Source organism: Suricata suricatta, chromosome 11 (genome assembly GCF_006229205.1).
Source record: "Suricata suricatta isolate VVHF042 chromosome 11, meerkat_22Aug2017_6uvM2_HiC, whole genome shotgun sequence".
Classification (NCBI taxonomy): Eukaryota; Metazoa; Chordata; class Mammalia; order Carnivora; family Herpestidae; genus Suricata; species Suricata suricatta.
In genome coordinates, this window is record NC_043710.1 from 77581931 (window position 1) to 77604367 (window position 22437).

At 34.0% G+C, this 22437-nt stretch overlaps 1 protein-coding gene across 1 annotated transcript in view; it reads left to right on the plus strand.

Annotated features, from left to right (window-relative positions):
• The window catches only part of CNTN5 (contactin 5), a 1016132-nt gene that overhangs the window by 111949 nt on the left and 881746 nt on the right, over positions 1-22437 (plus strand). The window lies entirely within an intron of this gene.

The following is a 22437-nucleotide window of genomic DNA, read 5'->3' on the forward strand; positions in this document are numbered from 1 at the left end:
GGTGAGGCCCTTGTATTGGAACATGTTTAAAACCTTCCCAGATGGTTCCAATATGCAGCCAGGATTGAGAACCCTCTCTTCACCCTGATTCCCTTTCACATCTTTTACTAAACAGGCATTGGAGAAAATTTTCCTCAGTCCTCAGGTGGGGTTTGTTCTGAAATATACTTTCACAGTTCTTCTATTTCTCTTTAACAACTCTTTGCACACTTGTAAGGTACTGGAGAAGATGTATGGTGTCAATTTTGTTCACAAGTGTATCTTTGGTTCCTAGATTGATAGGCAAACAATAAATAGGAACTGATTTATCCTGCTCCGTAGGACAAGCCTTTGAAATCAAATTGCTGCTCATAATGAAGCCAATATGGAAGCTACTGCTACACTGTATATATGCACTGAGAGCTCCAAATCAGTGAAAGAAACACAAAACCATTACAACTATTACTGTTAAGATGCAATTGTGTTCATAGCACTTAGGTTTAAATGTGCAGTTGGGATCACTCGTAAACATATACATTTGCCTAGTTCTCAACACTTTCACATGATAGGAACAGGTTTAAATCTTCTCTTCTCTCTCTCTCTCTCTCTCTCTTTCTCTCTTTCACACACACACACACACACACACACACACACACACACACCACAACTTCACTGCAGCACACATCACCTAAGAATTTTTGAAGAAATGAAAAAAATGTACCCTTAAACCAGACCTTTCTACTCCAGGTTAAACCTTTTCTCAATGGAATGGACAGAAGCAATGACCACTACCTTCAATAAAAATCCTACCTGGACCTATGTTATATATAAGGAAGTTCTCTTAATTCAACAGTAGCCCCAATATGATTATTGAGTCCTATAATTTTAATCTTGCAGATAAAATGATACTGATTAAATGAAATGGTTGATTTTTATTTTTCTATGTAGATTGGAACCACCCTAGGATAGACATCCCCTCCTTCATGTAATTCTGCATTATACACACCCACACACGCACTCACACAAACGTACAAGTGAAATTGTGATATATTTTAGGTGAGGCATAATAACATTTGAAAATAAAGTAGCAGAATACCTGATGGAATATGAAATGTCAAAATACAAGCAGAAGCAAATCAGTACCCGGAATTTGCCCCAAGTGGTAGGAACAGAAGATGATTAGAGAATTAAATTAATTTGGAAAGTTATGGTGCAGGATTTCATTTAGGTATTCCTTAATGATTTCTTAATTAATAAAAATCACATTAACCAGAGTGAGCCTTTCTTTTAATCGAATCTGAAAGTTTGATTACTTTTGGATTCAAGTTAAATTTAATTTTTAAGGCAGTTATTGTTGTAATCTTAACTCTTAGACTGTCCAGTCCTAAATATCAGATGCTGAAGCATTATCTTGGTTGTCTAATTAGTACCAACACATAGCACAGTGCCTGACAGATAGTAAATATCTGATTATTATTGTTGACATATTTAATACTTAAACAAACTAAAATCATTGCCACCATATGGAAAGAAGTAAGTAGTACCTTTAGTTTTTATAAGAAAGACATACATTTTATTCTTAAGAAAAGTATTTTAAAACTAGCATCTTTTAACTTCTAATGAATTGATGACATACATAAAATATGTTAAAATAATATAGTTTGATCAAGATTAAATAAGATTAAGACCCATTTCAGATTCTTACCACATTGTGTCAAACTTAGGATTTTTTATCTATTTACCAGTACACTAATCATATAGGAGTAAGATTTTTTTTTCATTTTTATTGAGATAAAATTGACCCAAATAAAATTAGAAGGTATTTAAAGTATACAGCATGATGACATGATATTCTCTGTGAAAGAATTCCAAGCAGTAAATTAAAACATTACCTCACATATTTACCTTTATTTGTTTATTTGGTGAGAAAACTTAAGTTTTACTCTCATATCAAATTTTAATTCTTTAATACAATGTGATCAACTGTAATCATCATGTTAAATATTATACCCTCATACCTAGTTTATCTTCAGCTGAAAGTATCTATCCTTGACCAACCTCTTCCAGTTTCTCTCACACTCCAGATCCTGGCATCCACTTTTCTACTCTGTCTCTATGAGTTGATTTTTTTTTTTTGGTTTGACTAGGTATCACATATAGATGATTCCATGCAGTATTTGTCTCTGTCTGCCTGACTTAGACCTTCAGCTTCATTCATGGTGCTGTGAACAGCAGGACTACCTTTCTATTTAAAGCTGAGAAATATTCCACAGTGCATATCAATGGACAAAAATGGACTGGATGTGCTTGTGGAATTGTCTGACAAGACATAGATACCTCAGATTGGAGAAAATTTTCTTCAAAACCAATCTCAGAAGTGTTCCTTGATTTGGTAGGTTATTCACAAATTATTTTAAGTTGTTCATGCATTTGATATGTGATGTTTCTCCCTCACCCCAGCCCTCAAACTATAGAATAACTTGTTAAACTCCACTTAAGTATTAAATTACTTCCCATTTGTATCACTAGGATAAAAAGAAAAGAAAAGAAAACAAAATTATTCCTGATATACTCATCTATTGACAGATTCCAGGTCTTAGTTTCATTGACCTTTTCTATTATCTTTTTAGTGTCTATTTTATTTAATCTGCTCTGATCTTTATTTCCTTACTTCTACTAACTTTAGTGTGTTCTCCTTTTATTTTCTTGAGGTGTAAAGTTAGATTATCTATTTGAGATATTTCCTTAATGTAAGGGTATAGCTATCGCTTCCTCTTAAGAATTGATTTTGCTCTTCCTTAGGTTTTGACATGTTGTAGTTCCATTTCCATGTGTCTCAAGATAGTTTTTTTCTTCTTTTCTTTTTCTTTGACCCACTGGTTGTTCAGAAGTACATTGTGTATTCTCCACATATTTGTGAATTGTCTAGTTTTCTTCTTATAATTCATTTCTGGTTTCATACCATTGTGATCAGAAAAGATGCTGGATATGATTTCAGTTTTCTTAAATTTCTTAACACTTGTTTGTGGCCTAACATATGATCTATTTTGGAGAATGTTCCATATGTGCATGAGAATAATATGTAATTGCTGCTGCTGAATGAACTGTTTATATATTCATCTGATCCAATATGCAGGTTAAGCCCAGTGTTTCTTTATTGATTCTGTCAGGGTCATCTATCCATTCCTGAAAGTGGGGTATTAAAGTCCCTTACTATTTTACTGTCTATTTCTCCCTTCAGGTCTGTTAATATTTGCTTTATATATTTAGTAGCTGTGAGTAATTTAAGCATGTTTTACATTTCAATAAACTCAGTTTCTCTAAGATTCTTTTTCCTGTGTTATTTGTGTGTATGTGTATGTGTGCTTTAAATAAAATGAAATAATTGCCAATAAGCTTCAAGATGTGCTGGTTATATTTTCAAATATCTGAATCATTTTTATCACTTTTTCCAAAATAACTTTATTATTGGGTACTTTGTTATTATGAAATAATTTTGGAAAAAGTGATAAAGAGATCAAGTCATGATTTCATGGTTCATAGGTTTCAGCCCAGAGCCAGGCTCTGTGCTGACAAGCAGGGAGCCTGGAGCCTGCTTCAGATTCTGTGGCTCCCTCTCTGTCTGCCCCTTGCTGCCCCTCTCCCTCATATATTTTTATTTTAGTTCATTTATACTTATAATTTTGAAATAAACACCACATGGTTTAATCCCTCAGTTAAATATTTATTAGCTCTGTGGAACTAGGACTTCACTAAGACTCGGTTTTTCTCTCATGGCAAATAAATCTAAATGATATCCTCAGGCTTATTATGGGGAACAAATAAAATAATAGATGATGTTCTCAGAATAGATCCTGTGGTACAACTTATGCTCAATAAAAGACAACCTTTATCCTTAACATACTCTGTTAAGGGCAGATTTCTCAAGGAATTGTTGTTGTTATTAACTATTATCATTAATGGAAGAAGAATACCAAAAAGAGGAGAGAAGATGATCTCTCCTCTCTTCCTACTTAACTTGATAAAATACCAACCCTCTTCTATATGATTTAGAGAAAATGGAAAATCTAGACATTACATGATAACAATTCTTGTTTTTCTACTAAAAAATATCTCTAGTGTTGACAGGTAAACTTAACTTCTTTTGTGTGGCCCATCAGATGATATTGACTTACACTACCATCTGTGGTGCCAAAGAGTTTGGTGATCTGAATCAATGATTTTAGATGCTATTATCAGGTCCCTAAGGCAACTAATAAAACCTCCACTAATAGCATTTCAAATGATGACAGTCTGTTTCTCCATAAATATGTATCTGTTCAGAGCCACCTAAAAATTATCTTCTTATGTTTATGGTGAAAGGCAAATAGACTACAATTAATAAAAATAACAAAATTTAAAGTTTGCCACATATCTATCACATTCTTAATAATAAAGAAAAAATAAAGACAGATTTTTAAATCCAATGAATCATTTTCTAGCTTATTTTACAGACAAAACAACAGGGAACACCATTACAAAGTAGAAGTGGGATTATTACTTACAATCCACTATAAAATAGACATTTACTGGTAATTATTTTTTTATTTTTTAATGTTTTTATTTTATTTTTGAGAGAGACAGAGACAGACAGACAGACAGAGCAGGAGCAGGGGGAGAGGCAGAGAGAAAGGGAGACACAGAATATGAAGCAGGGTCCAGGCTCTGAGCTGTCAGCAGAGCCTGATGCAGGGTTAGAACCCATGAACTGTGAAATCATGACCTGAGCCAAAGACAGACCTCCAACTGACTGAGCGACCCAGGTGCTCCAAGAGTTGGTTTGAGTAGCACATAGAAATAAGAATACAAAGGTGAATAAGATGGCTTATCAGAGGAAACATATGTGTAAGTAGAAAATTACACCCAATTTCAGTGGCTTAAATAAATTGCTATAGGAACTCAGAAATAAAATAAAAATTATTCTTGGCTGATTTAAGAAAAGCCTCACCAAGGAGTAACATTCAGGCTAAGTATTGAAAGAAGAGCAGGAATTTCCCAGTAATAAAAATCCCCAGCTGGAAGGAAAATCCAGTAAGCAGTTTTAGAAATAGCAAAAGCACAAACTCATGAAGCTAGAAATGTGAGATATTTGATGTTGCAGAAGTATACTTCAGGAGGTTGTGAGAAAGGAGTTTATAGGAACATAAGACAAGTATGGATTGGACTAAACCCAATAGGCTGTAGTTAACTAAAGAGTAACCCACAGTTAGTTGGCAGCCACAACCATGTGCCAGCTTCCATGATAAATGTATTATGTTTGGTATTATTAATACTCCCAACTATTTAAGGGAAGTAGTGTTAGAACTTATGTATAGTTGGAGGAACCAGAGTTCAGAGAGCTAGCTAAATCAGACAAGGTCACACAGTTTGTAAACAGTAAAACTAGGACTCAATCTTCAGCCCATTCTTTTTAACTGTGTCTTATTGCCTGTTATGATTGTCCTTTTCTGTCATTTACCATTTATTTGTTCTCCTTTTCAGTGACTTCTCTTCCTCCATCTTATCTGTTCCTTAAATACTGGGGCTCAATACAATTCTGTGTTTAGAGAACTCAAAGGAAGCATATTAAATTATATAGCAAATCTATGTGAATTATATAAGTATTGTACTTAGCTTGAAAACAATGTGAGAGAAAATCTGAATCCCTTTAAAAACGATCATAATTTGATTAGTGGGCACAAGCACTAAATTGTAAGATAAAATATAGAAAACTAGGTAAATAGCCTATTTTTGCACATCAAACTGTTTAATTAGTGAGAGAATAAAATGATTAAAAATTAAAATTATGCAAGTGCTCAGGCATTTTCTATTTCTTTCTTAACGAGTCTTTAATTAGCTGAAATTACATTAGGGAAGTTTCATGCCTTCTATATCTTTGCCAAGATACAAAATACCTTCTCTATTCACAAATGATGGGTGTAAGTGGATAATGAAACATATTCCTCAGGAGAAAGGGAAATTGTATTCAATTTAGTATTATTGAATATCAACTTGTGTATATTTTTGGCTGAATAAAATTAAAATCAACAGCAAGCAAGGGAAAATTTGTTTAGAAATATTTTTGTTATGTTTATTTTCTATAATCCCTCTGCAAAATACTTTGAAGGTAGTGTAAAAGCGATTCCATTTTGAAAATCTAATGTATTTTTCTTAAGATTACCACAAACAAAGGAATTACTTATGAATCACATTAAGACTGACATCCTTCAAAATATACAGAAATTACTAGGCTAAATTTAGAGACTAACTTTATCTTTCTTCTATTCCAGAACCAAAGTAGGTGCTAAATTTCTCATGGTTTATGAGAAACTGATATGAGATAATTTTCAAACTAGTGATTATTTTGTGCTTATACTTAAAGACAAGCACAATAGGACTAGTCAAACTTTTCTAAAATAAAACGTAAAGAAGAATATTTTTTAAATTTGTGAAATACCTAAATGGTTTCAAACTTTTAAAGTAATTTTGGTTTCTAAATGAAATATAATAAAATTCTCATTATGTGAAGTACAGATGAGTGTGACTCTTTGTTTTTTTTAAAACCCAGGGTCATTTATGCTCATGTTATAAACCACAGTCAGTCTTCGTAAACCTCACAGTCAGCATCCTTAGTACATACTAAATGTTGCTAAATGTAATGTTTCACTTCGGAATTAAAGCCTAGGGCATTTAAACTTAACTAGGGTAGAAAGATGTTACTCTATCAAGAGAATGTTATATATAAACCTAAAGAACAAAAAGCAAAGCAATCAAAACTGTAAAAAGCTTTTAATTGGAGGAAAGCATTTTCAAGGAAACTGCTTCTGTCATAAGTTCAAGTGTATTTAAGACTGCTATGGCTAAGTATCCCAACAATAAAATAATAAGTCACCTCTAATGTTTTATTTAAATAATGAAAAAAAGGAATAAAAATAGTTAACTATCAAGAATATGATGTAAACGTTAGCACTTTAGAATGGATTAAGATCCAGGTAGAGATTGAAGGAAAAGGAAAGAGAGGACAGGGAAGCACTATTTAGTGCTTCCAACATTCCAGGCATTTGCTAAGTCTACATTATTCTATTTAACATGAAACTTTGGCATTATAAGATGAAAACAAAAAAACCCTGACCATCCCAAAATATTGACAATTTGCATAAAACCTAAAAGCCAGGAAAATACAGTCAGTATTTAACCCCTGTACTCTAATGCCAAAGGCCAGGCTCCTCTAGTTGTTGATGACCTTGACAATTCATTGGTTGTTTTGTAGAATATCCCTGAATTCAGATTTGTCTGATGTTTTTCTCATTATGAGAATGGGGTTCTAGATTTTGGGGAAAAAGATCACAGGGGTAAAATACAATGATCAATGATCACATCATACTAAGAATACATGTCATACAAATATATCTATATTTAGAGCTATATTTCTGTCTATCTAGACAACCAATTCCTATACAAATCATAAATTGACAACTATCTAGGTTGTAAAGCAGCATTTATGTCCATTTCTGTGATTCCTTTTAATGTAATTTTAGATTTAAGTAATACTGAATTGTTCTTTTGCCAATAGCCTGAATATTTGTCATTCTTATTTGTTGAAATAATATGATTGATATGTCCAGTAATTTTCATTACTTTTATTCAGAAATAATGTTCAGTCATTATCTTCAAGTGGCACTAAATTATTATTCTGATCAGATATTTCTTTTTAAGTTGGAGTTAAGTTTATCTGTAAACAGACAAAATAAATTATGAATTGATATGTATCGGTAGTTTTAGAAGTTCCTAGGAGTGATAAAGTATTCTGCTAGGGTTATCATAATTAATAAGTTTATATCCTTGATGAAGGCCTAGTATGTATATGTAATGTATAAACATTACAATTACAAACATCACAAAATTTGTTTATAAACAGATAATAAAAAGGGTGATAAATGTCTTATTAAAATCATATGTATGTGGGGAATTACAGGAAGAAGTAGGGAACTCTGCTTTGGTTGTATATTAGAGTTTTCTATCTAGAAAGTGACCCAGCTAAAATTTAAATTCAATCCACAAACTATGTGGCCTTGTATTACTTGTCCTGATAAATCAAAATATGGGAAGTTCCTTTAAAGTTTGCAGAACTGGCACAGTTCTGGCAAAAGGTGAAAGCAATACAAAAAATCAACTTGTAGGAGTAAAATGAATATCCCTTACCTTTTCCTTGTGAAAGGCTGGCAAGGTAGATCAATATTGCTGGAGCCATGAAAGAGCGCTCTAACAAATATACTAAATGCCTGATGTTAATCCTAACTATGGAACAGAAGGCTTCTAAATGTGATTTCTTTATGAATATTTTTCCTGATGATTAAAGAAAATAAATCCAAAACCAGCTGTAATTTTTTTCCAGAAAGTACTACTCAGATCCTCCTTAGTTTTCCCTAGGCAACAATCAGCAAACTTCTCATTAAAAGGAACTTTAAAAAGTTTGCTGATTTGCAAAACATGGCATGAGTGATGTGTACATTACTTGCATAATTGGGTTTGTACGTACATATGGCACATGTTATTTTAGAAATGTACCCCCTCTGTGTTCATTATAGCTATTGCTCATTCTATTCCCTGATAATCATTTATAGTTCCTCGTCATAGTTTATTATTAGAAAAGTAATGAATCAGCAGTTTTATGCACTCTCCTTTAACAACCTAATGTTAGAATTTTCCAAACCACAGTATGCAGTAATAGAAAGCAAGTAGTTTCCCCAAATATAATTTTAAATATTGAGCTATACATTCTACAGAAAATTATCAAAATTTTAATAAATAAGTCTTCCCTTTCATTATCCCTAATGAATTCTATTACATTCAAGCAGTATGGTTTATATAGTAATACATATTAAACTTTTGATAGATCCATATTGGTAATATAAATCTATTTCTACATTTTCTCTAAATTTTACATGGCTGGATTTTTTTATGAACTGTTGAGGTATTCACAATGAACAGCTATATTTTTTCACTGAAGAAGCCGTGATCAGATAAGTAGGAAGAGGATTCAGCACAATTCTCAGGCTTTTGTGTGGCTTGGAGCTGATCTCAAGGAGATGTACCACCCAGGAGACCCCTTTCATTTAAATGTTTCTATTTTAAGTTACCCCTATTTCTGTAAATTAGAGCCCAAGAAATTAGAATGTTTGCCCTTCCCAGATTCTAGATCCTTAGACAAGGATTTTAAACCAGCTACTGTGCTAAACATTGTTCATACTGTATTTCACCTAATCCTCACAGTGATTCTATGAATTAGGTGTTATTTTAATTCCACTTTACAGAGGAAGAAACTTAGCCTTGAAGAGATCATATAAAATTTCCCAGGGCACCATATTCAGAGTCAACATGAATACAGTCCTGGTTTTTAGTACAACATTACTACAACATACTACATTCTCTACTAATCTTTCCCTTTTGAGAGTAATTGATATCATGTAATTTTAACCCATAAATTAGGTGGTATTATTGTTGTCCTTTTCTGTAGATAAATCAATGTGTTTAAATTTGAATTAGAAGATTGTCAACAAGTAATCAGAACGGGATAGGTATAACTAATTTAATTGATTTTATTAACTGAAGTAAATCAGCAAACAGACATCAACAACAACACGTTGTGACTTCTTATGACTTCTTTACTATCAGTATGGATTCCACGACCAATGACATAACTTTTCTGTTTGCGCCTTAACATTTAATTTCACTGTTCTTTAAATTGGGAATTCAGAAGTAAGAGGAAGCATCCGCCTATGCTGTTTCTCCGTAGACAAATAATATGCATCAAAGCACCATGAGGACAATATTTAGAGTCAAATATTGATGGAGAAGGTATAACTTTGAAGAGAGCAAAGAAAAGGGAGACTGACATACAGCAGAAAACCAAGCCCATAGGAAGATACGTAGTCACAAGTATCCTGATCTGACAAAGGGTAACTGATACTATGACAAGCTACTATCATGACATTCAGCGAGGAGAAAATATCAGTACTTCTATTTTGAAGCCAATAAAAATTATCTTTCTTTTTGAAGTTTATTTTTTTCTCTAAATCTTTATTGTCCTGACAATTAAATCTATATATAATCCATGACTCTCTCATGAAATGTTTATGAAGTTGGTAAAAGTAACACTGTGACTTCTCCATCTGCAAGCAAAAAGTACTTATATTTATAATCTCAATTACTCTGCCAAAACCAATTTTTCTGTCTAGAATAAATTAATTTTTGGCTATGCATAAATTAAATGTCAACACATCTTTTAGAAATCTACTTATGGGCAGCCAAAACCCAGGCTGTTGATCTAGAAAATAAAATCAACACAAATAACTGGATGTCTGTTTACTCAACAAAAAGATACAAAGGAAAAGGAGCTTTAGTGATCCACGTGTGCTAGTGTTAATTAGTTGTTGAAGAGAAATTCTGCCTTTTTCTCCCTTCCTCTCGTGGACCCAAAAAGCTGCTGTATGTTATCTTTCCATCCAGTTATGTCTTATAATGCATTAGCTCCAGTTGAATAAACAATAAAAGAATAATAAAAAATACTCAAAGTGTAGTATTGATGTCACGGTGTGAATATATTTAATTGAAACTGACTGACCATAGCCTCTAGAAAGGACTCAATTGAATACATGCAGGTGATGCTCTTCCTACTCCACTAAAAAGAAAAAGAGAGAGAGAATCACCAAAGGTAACTTTGTCAGGAAGAGGGATGTCCAAAATCTTGAGACTAGAGGAAACTTGATGTTCTCAAGGAATGGCAAAAGGCCTTTCTGTTTGGAGAAGACTGACAGGTAAAAAATGATAAGCAATCTAAGGAAGAACCAGGTTAAAGTTAAGGATATTTAAAGGGTATTTAATGAATATGATATTGTTTTAATTAAAACAATTAATTAATAATGGTTTTAATTCCCTTTGACTCAATGTTATGAATGTCTGAACTATATTATTTTCCAAAACCACAAATAAAATTGATAGTTAAATATTATAATTCTCAAATATTTATACTCAAGGGTTACATTAACAAAGCATGGGAAAAGATAAATTCTGGAGTGCCCAGGTGGCTCAGTCAGTTAAGCATTCAACTCTTGATTTTGGTTCAGGTCATGATCTCATGGTTCATGAGTTTGAGCCCTGTGTTGGGCTATGCTCTGCTTGGGATTCTTTTTCTCTCTCCTTCTCTCTCTCTGCCCTTACCCTGATTGTTCCCCTCCCTCTCTCTACTAAACTTAAAAACTTTAAAAATTTTTTTTAAAAAGATAAATTCTGTGATACGTGGCACCACTATCGATTTTTTAACAAGTTAACAAATAGTTGGGCAATCAGCCCTTCCTATTATTGTCAGTTACATAATTCTTCAACATTTTAAATTGGAATGGAGCATCAAAAGAATATTATAAAGTAAGAAACTGAGGTCTATAGAAGTTGAGTAACTTGATCAAACTTAAAAAGTCGATTAATCGTGCTGTTGATTTTTGTCACTATGTTTCTTTTGGAAATCTAAGTTCCACTAAAACAAAATCATGCAATACAGAACATATCAAACAATGCTGTGCTGGAACCAGTGCATATTTGATTTCGAATTTCTGTGAGCATCTCTTCCCGACTCCAAATTCAATCACATCACATTGGGTTGGTAGCTTGAAATCAGCCATGGTGGCAGTATTTTTACCATGAAGCTGGCAAATACTACAATCAGGATTTTACTTCTCCTTTTTTGGAGAATCTAATTCACAGCACATTGGTGATTACAGATAATATTTTTATATTATATGTTCTTTTGCATGAAAAGGGCCATTTTATTATTAGTCCTGTATTCCACTCCCTTCATTATATTAAAACTACTGCTTATGAGACTTTAAATTGCAAGAGGCAGCAACTGAACTGGTTAGCTATGTATCCAACCTATAGCTAACAATGCCTGTGTGTTTAAACAATATTATACTACAGAAAAATGATGAATTATTTAAAAATTAATTACAGTTTTTTCAAGTTAAAAATGGTCTATTATATCAAATAGCAGCTTGATTATGTTTTATGTGATTCTATATTTTCAGTAAGTCATTTCTTTCTAAGGTAGACCTATTCTAACTTTAGACTAATAAGAGCCAAAGTAATTATGCACATCTGTATGTTTGAGAGGCAAAGTTTGTCTCATTGAAGGTACAGATTATTAAAATACATTTTTTATTAACCAGTGGTTATCACCAGGGCAAAAATTCTGAGTATACAGTAATAATAGTAATGAGTGAGTACGTCAACCTACACTCAACTGTTTAGCAAAACACTATCCACAATATAGTCAGTTCAACAGTAATGTTAAGTTTTTTCCCAGAAATGCACAGAAAGTATTTCATTAAGGGTTAAAGTATATTTTATTTGTAATGTGTCTAATAATCTTTGATATAACTACGATAGAGCTGAAGTGCTCAATTGTTCCACTATTTGATATTAAGTTCTATTATTATATAGGAATATAAAAGGTTAGTTGAAAAATCTAATGACTTTGAAGAAAGCAATTCTTTTTTTTTTTTTTTTTTTTTTGAAATTCGTAGTACCACAAATAGAATTTTTACATATCAACAGCTTCAACAGCTATAATTATAAATCATATGCTTTGAATACTAAAATTAGACTAGGTGCTGGTAGAATTAAGAGACCTTATTGTTCCAATTTTGATAAGAAGGAACATTTAAATGACTGGGATGCGTAGTATTTAGTTGTGATGTCAGTAGAAAACCTGATGTAGAAAACTTTGTATTTTTGCTATGATATCTGAGAATATGTTTTAGATTTATGAAAATATATCTTGGGTCACCAAAGTTATTCATTTACTTTTTATCTATCTATCTATATCTACCTATCAATCTATTTATTTATACAATTTTATAAATAAATACATTTAAATTAAGTTAGTTAATATATAGTGTAGTATTGGATTTATGAGTAGAACCCACTGATTCTTCACGTATATATGATACCCAGTGCCCATCGCAACAAGAGCCCAGCTTAATGCCATCATTCAGGAAGACCATTCCCTCCCCCCAACCTCTTATCCAGCAACCCTCAGTTTGTTCTCTGTCTTAAAGAGTCGATTATGGTTTGTCCCCTTCTTTGTTTTTGTTTTTTTCTCCCTTCCCTTCCCCTATGTTTATCTTTTATGTTTCCATCTATGAGTGAAATCATGTGATGTTTGTCTTTTTCTGAGTTATATCACTTAGCATAATACACACTGTAATTCACCCACATTGCTGCGAATGACAATATTTCATTTCTTTGAATGCCGAGTAATATTCCATTGCATATATATATATATATATTGCATATATATATACCACCCTTCTTTATCTATTCATCAGTCAATGGACATTTGGGCTACTTTTATATTTTGGCTATTGTTGACAGTGCTACAACTATTTTTAAGGAATTTTTCATTTTATTCAATCTTGAGTTTTTATATGCAAGGTGGTTCCAAACTTTATGAGGCATGTTAAGTTGTAAAAATATGTACTCTGAGACAGTCCAAATGATCCACTTTAAGGTAATGAGAGTTGTGCATAATTTCTGACAAATTCTTTCACTTAGCACTTTCACAATAAATTGGAATGACCTCTGCATAAGTCAGATTAACCCTGAAGTGTTGGAAGACTGGGGTGCAGGTGCCCCTTCAAATCAGTATTTTTGAATCCTTTAGATAAATACCTAGTAGAGTTGGTATTGCTGGGTTGTAGTGTAGTTCTATTCTAGAAAATTGTCTATTTTTTGTCCATTTCTTCACTGGATTATTTGTTTTTTGCATGCTGAGTTTTATTTTTAAGAGTTTATTGTCAAATTGGTTTCCACATAGCATCCAGTGCTCTTCCCCACAAGTGCCCTCCTCCATTACCACCATCTCCCTTCCCTCTCCTCCTGCCCCTTCAACCCTCGATTCATTTTGAGTATTCAATAGCCTCTCAGGTTTTGTGTCCCTCTCTCTCCCCAACTCTCTTTCCCCTTTCCCCTCCTTATGGTCCTCTGTTAGGTTCCTCCTGTTAGACCTTTAAGTGCAAATATATGGTATCTGTCCTTCTCTGCCTGACTTATTTCGCTTGGCATGACACCTCCGAGGTCCATCTACTTTTCTACAAATGGCCATATTTCATTCTTTCTCATTGCCATGTAATACTCCATTGTATGTATTTATACCACATATTCTTGATCCATTCATGCATGCTGAGTTTTAATAAGTTTTTTTATAGATCTTGGATACTAATGTTTTATCCAATATGGCATTTGCAAATATCTTCTCCCTTTTCATCAATTGGCTTTTAGTTTTATTGATTGTTTCCTTTGCTGTGCAAAAGCTTATTATCTTGACGAGGTCCTAATAGTTGCCTTTTGCTTTTGCTTCCCTTGCCTCTGAAGACATGTCTAGTAAGAAGTTGCTGTGGCCAAGGACAAAGAGGTTGATGCCTGTCTTCTCTTCTAGGATTTGGATGGCTTCCTGTCTTGTGTTTAGGTCTTTCATCAATTTTGAGTTTATTTTTGTGTATGGTGTAAAAAAGTGGTCAAGTTTCATCCTTCTGTTTGTCGCTGTCCAGTTTTTCCAGCACCTTTGCTGAAGATATTGTTTTTTTCTCCGTTTGATACTCTTTCTTGCTTTATTGAAGATTAGATGGCCATATATTTGTGGGTCCATTTCTGGGTTCTCTATCTGTTCCACTGATCTATGTGTCTGTCTCTGCGCCAGTACCATACTGTCTTAACAATCACAGCCTTGTAATACAGATTTAAGTTCGGAATTGTGATGCCTCCAGCTTTGGATTTCTTTTTCGACATTACTTTGGCTTTTGGGGGTCTTTTCTGGTTCCATACAACTTTTAGAATTGTTTGTTCTACTTCTGTGAAGAATGTTGGTGTTGTTTTGATAGAGCTTGTGTTGAATATATAGATTGCTTTAGGTAGTATTGACATTTAAACAATATTTATTCTTCCAATTTATGAGCATGGAATGTGTTTCCTTTTCTTTGTGTTGTCTTCAATGTCTTTCATAAGCTTAGTATAGTGTTCCAAGTAGAGATCTTTTACCTCTTTGATTAGGTTTATTCCTAGGGTTTGTTTGGTTTTTTTTGTTTTGTTTTGTTTTGTTTTTTGGTTTTGGTGCATTTGAAATAAGGATCAATTCCTCGATTTTTCTTTCTTGCAGCTCCATATTGGTGTATACAAATCCAACCGATTTTTGTGACTTGATTTTATATCCTGTGATTTTGCTGAATTTACTTAAGAGTTGTAGCAGTTTTTTGGCGGAGGCTTTCAGGTTTTCCATGAAGCATTATATCATTTGTGAAGAGTAAAAGATTGACTTCTTCATTGCCAATTTGTATGCCTTTTATTTGTTTTTGTTGTCTGATTGCTGAGGCTAGGGCTTCCAGCACTATGTTGAATAACAGTGGTGAGAGTGAACATTCCTGGTGTGTTCCTGCCTTAGGGGAAAAGCTCTCAAAGTTTTACCCCATTGATGATGATATTAGCTGTGAGTCTTTTGGATATGGCCTTTATGATGTTGAGGTATGTTTCTTTCATCCTTACTTCCTTGAGGGTTTTTTATCAAGAAAAGGATGCTATATTTTGTCAAATGTTTTTTTCAGTATCTATTGAGAGGATTATATGATTTTTATTCTTTTTTCTATTAATGTGATATATCACGGTGATGGATTTGCAATTATTGAGCCATCCCTGTAGCCCAGAAATAATTCCCTGTTGATCAAGGTAAATAATTCTTTTAATTTATTGTTGGATTTTATTTGCTAGTATCTTCTTGAGAATTTTTGCATACAGATTCATCAGGAATATTGGCCTGCAACTCAATTTAGTGGAGTCTTTGGTTTTGGAATCAAGATAATCCTGGCTTCATAGAATGAGTTTGAAAGCTTTCCTTCTATTTCTATTTTTTTGGCACAGTTTGATAAGAATAGGTATTAACTCTTCTTTAAATGTCTGGAAGAATTCCCCTGGGAAACCACCTGGCTGAGGAGTCTTATTATAGGGAGATTTTTGACAAATTATTTAATTTTTGTTGGTTTTGGGCCTACTCATATTTTTCTTTCTTCCTGTTTCAGTTTTAGTAGTGGGTGAGTTTCTAGGAATTTGCCTGTTTCTTCCAGACTGCCTGGTTTTCTTGGCATGTAATTTTTCATGGTATTCTCTTATAATTGTTTGTATTTCTGTGATGTTGGTTGTAATCTCCCCTCTTTCATTTATGATTGTATCTGTTTGCATCCTCTCACTTTTCCTTTGTTAGGTCTGGCTAGGAGTTTATTAATTTTGTTTATTCTTTTACAGAACCAGCATTTAGTTCATTGACCTGTTCTACCGGTTTTGTTTGTTTCTTTCTTTCTTTTTGTTTGTGTTTTGTTTTGTTTTTTTCTATACTTCTTTTTTCTGCTTTATTCCCTTCTTCTGCTGACTTTAGGCTTTATTTGCTGGTCCTTTTCTAGATTCTTTAGGTCTAAGTTTAGGTTGCATATTTGGGACCTATCTTGCTTCTTGAGATAGCCCTGAACTGTGATGTATTTTCTTCTAAGGACTACTTTTGTTGCATCCCAAAGTATTTGGACTGTGGTGGTTTCATTTTCATTTACTTCCATGTATTTTTAAAAAAAAATTCTTTCTTTAAAATCCTGATTTGCGTTGCCTGGGTGGCTCAGTCAGTTAAGCGTCTGGCTTCCGACTTCAGCTTAGGTCATGATCTAACCGTTCATGGATTCGAGCCCCGTGCTGGGCTCTGTGCTGACAGCTAGCTCAGAACCTGGAGCCTGCTTCGGATTCTGTTTTTCCCTCTCTCTCTCTCTGCCCCTCCCCTCTCGTGCTGTCTCTCTCTGTCTCTCAAATATAAATAAAAACATTTTAAAAATTAAAAAAATAAAATCCTGGTTATTATTTAATTCTTTAAATTGTTAAAAGATGTTCTTTAAAAACTTAATTTATTTATATTGAGAAAGAGATAGAGACAAAGCAGGAAGGGGTGGAGAAAAGAGAGAGGGAGAATCCCAAACCAGCTCAACACTGTCACAAACTGTGAGATCATGACCTGAGCTAAACTTAAGTCAGCAGTTTAACCAAAGTGAGCTACCCAGGCACCTCAATAGGATATTTTGTAACCTTCATGTATTTGAGAGTTTTCCACATTTTTTTCTTGTGGTTGATTTCATGTATCATAACATTGTGATCAGAAGATATGAATGATATGTTTTCAAGCTCTTTGTACCTGTTGAGGGCTGATTTGTAAACCAGAATGTTTTCTCTTCTGGAGAACGTTCCTTGTACAATCAAGAAGAATGTGTATTCTGCTGCTGTAGGATGAAGTGTAAATTAAAGTCATTGTTTCTTTGTTGATTTTGTGCTTCGATGATCTGTCCATTGCTGCAAATAGAATATTAAAGTCTCCTGGTCCTATGGCATTATTATCAATGAGTTTCTTTGTTTGTGATTATTTGATTTATATATTTGGGCTTTACAAGTAGAGTGCATAAATATATACAATTGTTAGATGTTTTTAATGGACAGTTCCCTTAATTATGATGCAATTTCCTTCTTCATCACTTGTTACAGACTTCATTTTGTCTAATATAATTATGGCTACTCTGGCTTTCTTTTGATATCCAGTAGTATGATAGATGGTTCCCTATTACCTTACTTTCAATCTGCAGGTGTCTGTAAGTCTAAAATGAGTCTCTTGGGATATCTGGGTGACTCGGTCAGTTAAACATCTGACTCTTAATTTCGGCCCAGGTCATGATATCACAGTTTGTGAGATCAAACCCCACATTGGGCTCTATGCTGAGTCTGCTTGGGGTTGTCTATTTTATCTCTCTCTCTGTCCCTACCCCTTCAACATCAATAAATAAACATAAAAAAAATTAAAAATAAAATGAGTCTCTTATAGGCAGTATATAGATGGATCTTGGTCTTTTTTTTTAATCTATTCTAAAACCTTATGTGTTTTGATTGTAGCATTTATACCATTAACATTCAGAGTGATTATTGAAAGACATGATTTTAGTGCCACAGTGTTACCCAAAGAGTTGATGTTTCTGGTGATATTCTCTTGTCCTTTGTAGTCTTTGTTGCTTTGTTTGTTTGTTTGTTTGTTTGTTTTTCTCCTCTACTCAGAGAGTCCTCTTAAAATTTCCTGCACAGTTAGTGCAGTGGTGAAGAAGTCCTTTAGCTTTTGTTTGTCTGGGAAACTCTTATGTCTCCTTCTATTCTGAATCAGTTTTTCTGAATAAAGAACTCTTCGCTGTATATTTTTCTTATTCCACACATTGATTATTTCCTGCCACTACTTTCTAGCCTGCAAAATTTCAGTGGACAGGAGCTGCTAACATATGTGTCTACTGTTGTAGGTTGATTTTGTCCCTAGCTGCTTTCAGAATTCTCTCTTTATCTTTGTATTTTGCAAGTTTTTTTTGACATATTATTGTATTGATCTGTTTTTGTTGATTTTGAAGGGAGTTTTCTTTGGTTCTTACACTAGAATGCCTGTTTCTTTCCCCAGATTAGAGACGTTCTCAGCTATTATTTATTCAAATAAACCTTCTACCCTTTTTTCTTGCTCTTCATTTCCTGGGACTCCTATGATACATATAGTGTTTTATTTCGGGGAATCATTTAGTTCTCTAAGTCTCCCCTTGGGTCACAGATATAATTTAAAGATTAAATTATTCAAAGTTTTTAACATATCTGATGCCATCTTGTATTCCTGATGGTTACAATATGCTAGAAAAGTCAGCCTTGGGATTATAGATGGCTCACTCAGTTGAGTGTCCAACTCTTGATTTTGGCTCAGGTCATGATCCTAGAGTTGTGGAATTGAGCTCTGAATCCGGCTCCACAATGTGTATGGAGTCTGCTTTAGATTTTCTCTTTCTCTGTCTATCTATCTTGCTGCTCCTCTCCTGCTCTTCCTCCATCTCTGTTAAAAAAAAAAGAGAGAGAGAGAGAGAGAGAGAGAAAGAAAAGAAAAAAGGAAGTTAATAAAAGAAAATTAAATTTTCCAAAGATTGCACTTGAAATTTCTATATGACTTCAACCAGATTATTAGGGAAGAGCACTCAAAGAACCCTATCAAAATGAACACAATCCTCAAAATAAAGTTTTTAGTTCCTGAATAAAGAGAAAACATTAACAATGAATCTAGAAATAACTTTTAAAAAGGTGTTGAGCTAATCGTACTTTGTATGGAAAGGTAATTTTGTGGTTTTATTTGTTTATTGTTTTGTTTTGTTTTGTTTTATTTTGATTATTTACCTGCTATGTGTTTATTTAGTTAGGTCCTTAGGCAAGAAAATATAATCTCAAATTGACTCAAGCCATTAAAAATCTGGAAAGAGTAGTGGTGTTAAAAGTTCATATGTGGTGTCTAAAGGAGTGATTCATACTGTAAGTGTTTACCAGCTGTGCTTTGAAAAGATCATTTGCATGTCTTCAATTTCTCACATGCTAACAAAAATAGCACTATAAAGGATTTTCTGAATATTTCTTTCCTCTTCTCCTGATAATCTTCTAAAATCTATATGTTACATGGATGTTATAAAATTTGCACTAGTATCAGCTCTAGAGGAAGAGACACATTTTAGCAGTCCTAAAGAAAGATGCAACCACCTTTTCCTATTACCCTGTGGGAGAGTCTGTGTTGTGTGAATTGAGGTCTCAGTTCTTGGATTTCCCACAAGAACATTTACCTGCAGATCTACTTTCAAATAAAGATAGCCAGAAGGTGAGTAGAAAGCACAAAACAGTTTATTAAAATAAAGGTACACTCTCAAGGTGGGGGAGTGGTCAGATTCCGGGAGGTGGACATGCCCTAGGTTGTTATGGGATTTGATATTTCTTGCATCTTTCTAGGTATCTGGATATAGCCTGTTAGAGAAAGGCTGCCATGATGGTTCAAGTAGAAACCTTGCAGGGTCAAAAACTCATCCTCCCAACCTGTGGGAGGAGTTCCCCAAATGCCTGAAAGCAGCCTCCATTAGAGAATACCCTACTGCATATCACAATTCTTTCTCCGTCAAGCAGCGCTTGTACCCCAATGCAAATACATTACAATATGTCCAGGAGTTACCCTGGGACAGATGTGGAAGAGGAGGGCCCAAGCTCCACACTGATACTTCTTGAATTGTCAGCCCTAAGTTCTTAGAAAAAACAGGATCAGGATGTTGTGTTCCCCGGTTCTTAATGTGTAGCTTATATGTCACAGTCCTTGCTTCTAGCACATACTTTTACCATTCCCCTTCAAGGACTTGGGACTCTGCTTTGGGACATCCCTTCCACTACTTATGTCTAGTTCTACCAAACACACATTCAGAAAACTCTACTTTTCTGTCATCTTTCACCCCTGCATTTCCCATATAGACAACATTTGATTAAATTATTTGTTCTTCAGCCAAAATTTACTTTCCTATTGGAAGCTGTTTGTACGAAAAACAATTAGGGATTATTGAGACTAACTTGATATACTTACTTTTGGAATCACATCACCTGCCTTTAGAAATAATTCCTTAGGGTTTCTTTTTTTCTAAAGCACTAGTATAATTTTCAGGCTTCTTTGTATTCTTAGTAAACTCTTTTTTTTTTTTTTACTTACTTAATTAATTAATTAATTGAGAGAGAGAGAGAGAGAGAGAGAGAGAGAGAGAGAGAGAGAGAGACCATGGTAATGGGAGAGGAGCAGAGAGAGACAGAGAGACAGAGGGAGAATCCTAAACAGGTTCCAAACTGTCAGCACAGGGCCTGTCACAGGGCTTGAAATAATAGAACCATGAGATCATGACCTGAGCGAAAACCATAAGCCAGGCACTTGACCAACTGAGTCGCCTAGGTACCCTGTTTTGTTTTTCTTTTTTTCAGTAAATTATACCAAATACTCATTGTACTGTGCTTGCCAGTTATTTTTTTAGATGTCTATATAATCATGTTATGATCCTGAATAAAGCTTCTTCTGTCTCCTTATTGCCTTCCGAAGAAATTCATATCCAAGTGCAAGACATGCAATAATTGTTTCAAAATTACCTATGTAAGTTATGGAAAAATTTAGACTAGGGAGGCAGATGAACCACATAGGTTAACAAATGCTTTGCCACTTAACTATCTGTGACTATTTAGTTATTCCTTCCAAAACTTGGTTTCTTCCACCATAAAACCTGAAGATTGTACATAGTAAGGAATACAGAGTGTCTACATAACACAGTACCTGCCACTAAGGAAGCATTAAAACAAAGAACAACCAAGTTGTTTCTACTTCCCTATCTCCTGTTTCTCAGAGAATCTTATCTGCTTAAAACCTTATCCAATTTTGGCTCAGGTCATGATTTCATGGATAGTGGTTTTGATTCCATCATCAGGTTCTGTGCTGACAGCTCAGAACCTGGAGCCTGCTTCAGATTCTGTGTCTCCCTCTCTCTCTGCCCTTCCCTCACTTGTGCTCTGTCTCTGTCTCTCTCTCAAAAATAAACAAACCATTAAAAAATATTTTTTAAAAAGAAAATCTTATCCACTACACAGAGACCAGAGGCCCTGCCACCGTCACCTTCTATGTCAGAGCAGCTATCCTGCACAGCCTCAGGGGTGCTCTTCAAACTGAAATCAGTGTGAACTGTACCCTCTGGAGATGTGAAAAGACCATGTTAGGTTATGTGGTGGTCTTGCTCAGGATCTAGAGCTGAGGGTACCCTTGCTTGTTGGTTGAAAGGGTAATGAAAACAACTGATTTCTCAGAAGTTGAAAGGTTTGTATTATTAAAAATATACAAATTATTGTGATTCTTAATTTCTGGGTGAAGTGGTCACTTCCACTTGTATCCTCTAACTCCAAATGAATGTTGAAATCATGCTGAGTTCAGAAAGGCTAATTGGTTGTTAGCTTATTAGGGATGGAAATTTTAAATACAGAGTCTGACAGCGATGAAATTAGGGACAATACTAAAGCAGAGTAATATGAACTGTAGCCAATAAATGGTATGCGCCATACCTGGCTTATAAATAATATATTTTACTTCTAGTAGATTGGGTTGTACAGTGCAGGTAGAATAAGAGGAGACTACAAAAAATGATGCAAGTTTTGGTGAAATTTAATTTGTCAGTGGGCTGGCAATTCTTGTTTTAAGATCTTTTTTTTTGTGGTATTTCCCTTGACAATTAAACAATTACATAAATTCTATTCTTATTATTCTTATACCTGTATAACTCATAGATGTGTGTTAATTTTATTAATTCAATAAATATTCAGCAAATCCTATGCACTAAGCATAGTGATCTTCACTAAGTATGTGGTAGTGAGCAAGACGGAGGCTCTGCCTACAAGGCAATAATTCCCACAAGCCTAATGAAGGACACAGATAATTAAAATAGAACAGATTAACTAGGATGAATACAAGGTGCG